The 7,341-nt window shown below is 39.6% G+C and overlaps 1 protein-coding gene across 1 annotated transcript in view; it reads right to left on the bottom strand.

Annotated features, from left to right (window-relative positions):
- Positions 1–2,248, bottom strand: part of tlcd4b (TLC domain containing 4b) — a 24,956-nt gene extending 22,708 nt beyond the window's left edge. The window contains exon 1 of the mRNA XM_077559021.1: positions 1,940–2,248. The gene's annotated coding sequence lies outside the window, so the exon portion shown is untranslated. The remainder of the gene's footprint in view (positions 1–1,939) is intronic.
- Positions 2,249–7,341: the final 5,093 nt, after the last annotated feature.

Genomic DNA, 7,341 nt, shown 5'->3' with positions numbered 1-7,341 from the left:
CCCCCCGCGACCCTTGTGAGGACAAGCGGTTAAGAAAATGGATGGATGGAAAATCTATTTATTACTCAAGTACTATTATTTTTCTTTATTAAATACACATAACGAAAGCTGTGGTGTTTGTTTATTTTTGCGGGGGGGGGGGGGGGGGGACTGGAATAGTAAAAATTTATTTGACACACAAGTAAATTGAGTCACTGAACGAATTACGTAAACTAAGAGTTAGAGGTACAATTGTACACTCAGAAACATTTCAAGCCTAATTTAAGATGTATGTTAATTTTTTTACATAACAAATTCCCATGTACTTTTTTAAAGATAATTTTAACACAAACCTACCAAATAAAACGTATATGGTATATATTCATTAGTCTGACAAAGCCTATTTATTTATTTTATTTTATTTTATTTATTTGAAATGCATATTCCTCAGGTTTATGTATTTAGTATTAATAAAGTATTATTACTTTTTTTTTGGGGGGGGGGGGTGTCTGCATTTAGTTTCATCCCAAAAACCTAAAAATGTTTTAAAAAAAATAAAAATACAAAATTAAAAAAAGAAATAAGTGTTTTTCACATAGCAGTATATTTATCGTGTATAGGTAAACCTGAATATTATGCAATTCAAACAATATACTTCATGTATTTTAAATAAATACTCTCGTTATTTATATTTTAGAATAATTATACTTTATTAATAATAAATACATAAACATGAGGATAATGCATTTCAAATGAATAGGCTTTATTAGACTAAGGAATATGTATTATGTAAGGTTTATTTGGTAGGTTTGAGGTAAAATTATCAAAAATAAATAAATAAATAAATAAATAAAAGTAAATGGGAATTTGTCATGTAAAAAAATTACATACATCTTTAAGTTAGGCTTGAAATATTTCTGTGAGTGTACTAAAGACGAAGATAACATTTAAATTGTGTAATGTGGGGTTAGACCAAACACCAGTGAGTCCTGTGCACTCCCTCTATTGAGCAATCCAAATGCATCATCAATTCCTGGTGGAAAGTAGCATGTTCAAAAAAAAAAGCAGAGGCATATCTCATGCTCGTAGGAGCCACACCACCTCCAGTGCCTTATTGTCTGGCAGCGGTGCACATTCCGGAGCCACGACGATCGTATGCTGCATGCGTCTGAATAATTCAATGTTCATTCTTCACCTGGCAAGCTGCTTCGCGCGAAGCCCCCGTGGGAGGAAGCAACACGGATGCGCCTCACTGCGGCTGACAGCCCGGATTGGAGATCCACTCCCACGTCCACATTTGACCTTGTTCCACATGGCTTTCCTGCCGCTGTCAGCAAATCGCCACTCGTGACATATCGACTAAACATAAATAATAGCGGTTCAATTTATTCTGCGTGCCGATCAGGAGTCAAAATCATCAGCCAGCCAAATCTTACCAATGTCTTCGTGCAGGGTTGAATGAATGCTGATTCATGGCTGGCATTTTATTATTTCAGACAGATAGTTCGCGTCAAATATTGTATAACAACACGCTGATTGGAATCATTCTCCGGTGGCGCACCTGTCATGTGCATTAACATAATTCCCCACAACTCATATTTTCTTGGCAGGTGGTGCAACTGCATATTTAAGGCATTGCGGTCAATTGAGATGATAATGCAGGCAGCGGTTTTGTGTCTGCACTATCACAACGGACAACTGAACGTGAGGATACCAGTCAGATAGGCGTGGAACGAGTTCCAACAAGGGACCAGTTTGCAATCTAGACCATTTTCAACGGGTAAAGTTGTTATTGCTTCTTAATCTACGTGTGCTCCTGCTGTTGCTGCAGCCACTGGCTAACCGGGAGAGACGCACAGCCCGAGATTTATACGCTCAAACATTTCTAATTTGACGTCAAATAACCACTCTAGCGATGGCACGTCATGTGTTTGCGTGGTGGTAGTAAGAGCTGCGTTACCTTTTATCCGTCGCATAGGTCTGTGGAGGTCGGATGGGCTCCCGTTTAGCCGCCGTCTTGTCCACTTTCTTACAACTTGACGACAGCTAGCAAGTCGGCTAAACTACAAGCTCGCCAGCTCACCCACAGAGAGGGGTAAAAAATAAATAATAAAAAAAAGCCTCCTGTGCCACGTAAACAAGTCAGAGCCACCATTACAACTCGGTAGTAAATATTTTCCTTTCAGTACTTTCTCTTCGCTGCGGTACGTTTCCAATAATGAGTTCGGCATGAAAACTTAAAACTCGCTTTATTTTGTTGACAGGCAGGACAAGATTCCGACGTCACAAAGTTCCCGCCCCCCTCTTTCGTGCACACGCCCCCTGCGAAGGCAACGCCCTCGAGGAACAAAGGCCACTGGGATATTTAAATTATCAGCAATTGATACGTTTGACAAAGAACACTAGTCTGCACCCGTTTCATAATTATATTACACAATATTAATTTAATCATCCGCCATGCATATATACAATTTTATACAAAATATAATAAAATGAATGTATAAATATACATTAAATTACAATATGCTCTCATAATATTCCTCATGGGGAAATTCAACTCTACTGTGCATACAGTTGTGCTGCACACCACACAGCCAAGTCACACACGCAGGTATGCAAGGAGAGATGAAATGAATGACCACAGAGCAGAGGCGCTTCTATGATCAAAGAAGTTTAAGGTGTGGGGGGGGGGGGGGGGTCAGTGAGTAAACCAAATCTAATAAAAGTTATGCAAAGGACAAAAGGACTGTTATAGTCAAATATAAACATATACTAACCCTAATTAATGGGGGAAGGGTGCTCTTTTTGAGACAACAGCTCAAAATACGCATTGACAGTATACATTTTTTTCTGGAGTACACCAAGTTACAGTGAGTCCAAAAATGGACTTTGGATGTGTTTTTTGGCCTTTTCTTTTAAATGAACACACAACTTGCTAAATATATTAACAGAGGTTAATACAGAATGTTTGTTTTCTGACTTAATATTGCTTTTATTTTTCCCTTTCTCTCTCTCTCTCTGTCTGTCTCTCTGTCTGTTTCTCTGTCTCTCTCTCTGTTCCTCTCTCTGACTCTCTTTTTTTCTCTCTCTCTCTCTCTGTCTGTCTATCTGTGTGTGTGTCCCTCTCTCTTGTCTGTCTGTGTGTCTCTCACTGATAGGAAGAACAGATTGCCAAAGCCTCTCGAAACAGCTTCAAACACAGGGCGGGCACAGCTGACTGCCAGGGCGGGCACGGCCCCCATAATGCCCGCCAATGCCGCTGGGTCCAAGGGCAGCACAGGTTGTGTTTGAGCAATAAACACAATTACATGCATTAAAGTAAAGCATTTATTAAATGTTTGCGTATCACATTTAGAATATTTGTTCATGTCAAAATATTGGGGTCATTTTTTTTATTCCATTTTAAATTATGCAAGTAATTAACTGATTAGAAAAAGAGGAGGATGAGCGTGTGCAGTGGATCAAAAAAATGTTAAAGATGTCCGCATAACATTAAATGTTAAAATAACACATAACCGGTGCTCTTCAAATTTGGCAGGAAAAAGTGTTAATTAAAAATGGCTTTTTTATTAAGCGATTAATTGTGATTAATCAAAATTCTAAGACGTGATTAATCTGATATATATATATATATATATATATATATATATATATATATATATATATACTCCCCCAAAAAATTGGGGGTGCTCAAAAATGGGCTAACTGCACCACTGCCAAAGAGTGCTGCACCCATTGAGTAAATGGCCAGTGCAAGGGCACTACCTCAACAGCAGTCAGGAAGCAGACTAGCATGATAGCATCTCTTCAACAACTCATTGCCGTTTTCATTTGTCTACAGTGGGACACGAAGCACTTAAGATGAGTTACAGACACCTCTTATTTACAAGTGTATTGTACATATGAAAGTTAAATTTGTAGGACATACAACTTTAAATGTCAGAGTGCCAGTGGTTGTTCTGAAGGGGGGGATAAATCCCTAACACTGTGTCTGGAACCCCCTGTGGCCACTACTCTGTATAGTTTGTACGCTGCACTGCATTAAGCTCTGAATTAAGATATGTGTGACCACGAATAAATAAATACAGTGAAGAAATTTTGACAATAAATGGCCGATGTGTGATTCTGTGTTTGTGTTGTGTGAGCGTGTTTGTGTTTATAACTGAGTCGGTCGAGTGTGTGTCTTGAGTTCTGTCTAACCCCTGAGACTGACTGACTGAAACCCCTGGGGTTCGATCAAACCCAGGTAAAGAGCCACTGCTCTAAAACCACTACTGCAGTCTGCTCCATAACTACATCGGCACATGATTGACATAGTCTGGGCTTAATCATAAAACACACTTCCTTCAGATTGCAATTCCACAGCATCAGTGAGTGAATGAGTGAGTGAGTGAGTGAGTGAGTGAGTGAGTGAGTGAGTGAGTGAGTGAGTGAGTGAGTGAGTGAGTGAGTGAGTGAGTGAGTGAGTGACGGCATCTGCAAACAGTCAAAATGATTAAATCATCATTATCTGAAAAGGGAGAGTCTATCTTACAAGAAATACTGTTAAATAGAAAAATTCCATGTCTTTGATAACAATAATATGTTTATTTATTTATTTAGTCATTCATGCAAACTAGATAAGGACTGGAGAATTGTAAACATTGCGATCATGCCAGAATACTCACAGAGGCTTTTCATAACAAACCAAAAATATGTTATCATAGTGTAACCAAAACACTTCTTTTGTTTGCAGCTTGCTAGTAAGCTTTAAGCCACTTGGACGACAAGCACATTATTATTAGCTGTTGTGATCTACTGCAACAGCACTGCCATAAACTCTGCATTTGCAAAGATTGAAATGTTCAGTTGTAATAAATCACAGTACACAGTTCAGGTCTATGCAATGAAATCTCCAGTGAGTGTACTATTTCCTCCCTCTGTGCTTCTCTATGGCCCAATTATTAAATAAGCGACAAAATGTGAAGGCAGATTAATTACAGTTGTGATGAACCTTGAACTACAGGTGCTGGTCATATAAATAGAATATTGAGGGAAAAGTCCATTTATTTCAATAATTTGGTTCAAAATGTGAACTTGCATGCTACACTAGTTCACCACACACAAAGTGAAATATATCAAGCCTTTATTTCTTCCCGTTTTGATGATTATGTCAGAAAGATTAAGATTATGGCAATATCTATGACTGATGCGTTTAAGCATTGTTGGGGACGATTTATTAAAATAAGCCATGGCTTCAACCCGTCAGCCCTTCTTTCATATGTAATGTGTCCGAAAGGTAAAATGAATAAACTAAATCAACCCAAACCAAAGACAAAAAAAAAACTCAACATTGTAGACTCCCTTTGTCATAATCTTGCCAGCTAGTTCATGCAAAACAACTGCAGAGGTTTTCTCTCAGCCTTTAAATGGTCTCAGGCTGGTTTAGTAGGCTTCAGAATCACGAGGAAGACTGCTGACTTGACAGTTGTGCAGAAAACCATCATTGACACCCTCCATAAGAAGAAAATGTCTCACAATTAAATTGCAAAAGAAGCTGGATGCTCACAGAGCACAGACATGAACAGAGTGTTAAGAGGAAGGGGGTAATGAGGCCAGAAAAGTCACAGGGATGGATATGATATCAAGCGATTCAAAAATCTGGTGTTCTTCCTAAGGACTGAGGCTGATGTCAATGCATCAAGAACCACCACATACTGTAAAGATGTCTGCAAAACATGGGTTGCTGCTGTAGATTTTCATGACTCAAGCCACTTCTGAACCAAAAACAATGTCAGAAGCGTCTGTGCTGGGGTAAGGAGAAAAGGCATTGGTCTGTTGCCCAGTCGGCCCAAGTCCTCTATTCAGATGAAGTAAATTTTGCATTTAATTTGGAAAGCAATGTCTCCCAGAGGCTGGAGAAGCACAAAGATCAAGCTGCTTCAGGTTTGGTGAGAAGTTTCCACAGTCAGTAATAGTTTGGGGGAGCCAGGTCATTTGCTGGTGTGTCACTGTCTCCATTGTTTTTTATCAAGTCCGCAGTCAATTCAGCGGTCTAAATTTTAGAGCACTTCAATGGTTTTATTTTCCAGCAGGATTTGGCATCTGCCCAAAGAGCAAAAACTACCCCAACACCATGGAATAACAGCACTTGCTTGGCCAGGAAACTCGCTTGACTTGAACCCCATTGCAAAGTCAAGTCAAGTTTATTTATATAGTCCTTAATCACACAAGAGTCTCAAAGGGTTCCACATGCCCACAGTTGACAAATATCAACGACATCCCCTAACAAAACCACAAGAGGGCAAGGACAAAAAAAAGAGAGAAAAAAGAAAACAACAGGAAAAAAATGAGAAACCTTGAGAAGGAACCGCAAATGTGGCAATCCCCCTTCCAGGATGATCAGGCTGCAATGGATGCCGAACAGGCAAAAATTTACATAGTTGGTGATACTAAACATTATTAACTAGAATAGTGCGAAAGTCCATTGAAGAAATTGAAGCACAGCAAGAAGATGTCAGGGTAGTGGGTCCTCTTCCAAATCCAACCCGGTTGGTCAGAGCAGCTATCTCCATGGCGGCAACTTCAAGGTGATGGTCTTCTCCGGATCGCATCCCGGTCAACCAGCACAGAACCCATAATGCAGCATCCAAATCTATATTGTATTGTTAAGAGGAAGACGAGGGAACAGAAACCTGAAATGCAGACCATCTGAAAGGCCAATATCAAAGCATCTTGGGCTGCAAGAACACCTGAACTGTGCTATGCCTTTATTCTATAGTCATGGGCGGAATGGCTCAGTGGTAGTGTGATTGTCTCCCAACCCTGAGGTTGTGGGTTCAATCCCAGGTCAATGTGACCATGTGGAAGTATCCTTCAGCAAGATACTGAACCCTCAGTTTCTCCTGACGCTGCGTCATCAGTAGGTGAATGAGTAGTAGTCAAATTGTGTTAAGTGCTTTATAAATAAAGTACTAATACATAACAAGTATTGTAAATACTGTATAGTCACTGATGGTGTTCACTTGGCTGACTTCTGTGCAGGCGGTTCTGTTGGAATGATAGATGACAAATTGTAAATACAGCCATCATTTTGAATCCTTTATATTCCATGACTGTTGACATCTGGAGACAAAATTAAATTAGTTTCTTCCCTGGATAAGCTTTTTCTTAGCCTTCACTACAGCCACATTCATAAGCTGTCTTCAATAACTGACAAGCATGCTCTATACATACATGAGCCCATTCCAGCAGCCATACATGGCCATGTCAAAACACTGCCTCCACCAAGTTTGATGCATGATGTAGTACATTTTGAGTAATGGGATGTTCCCTTGTCTCCACCACACCTTCCTCTTCCATCGCTCTGATAAAAAAGATGAC

This window comes from Vanacampus margaritifer, chromosome 2 (assembly GCF_051991255.1).
Source record: "Vanacampus margaritifer isolate UIUO_Vmar chromosome 2, RoL_Vmar_1.0, whole genome shotgun sequence".
Taxonomy (NCBI): domain Eukaryota; kingdom Metazoa; phylum Chordata; class Actinopteri; order Syngnathiformes; family Syngnathidae; genus Vanacampus; species Vanacampus margaritifer.
The sequence above is the reverse complement of the archived record's forward strand: the minus strand, read 5'-3'. Positions and strand labels throughout refer to the sequence as shown.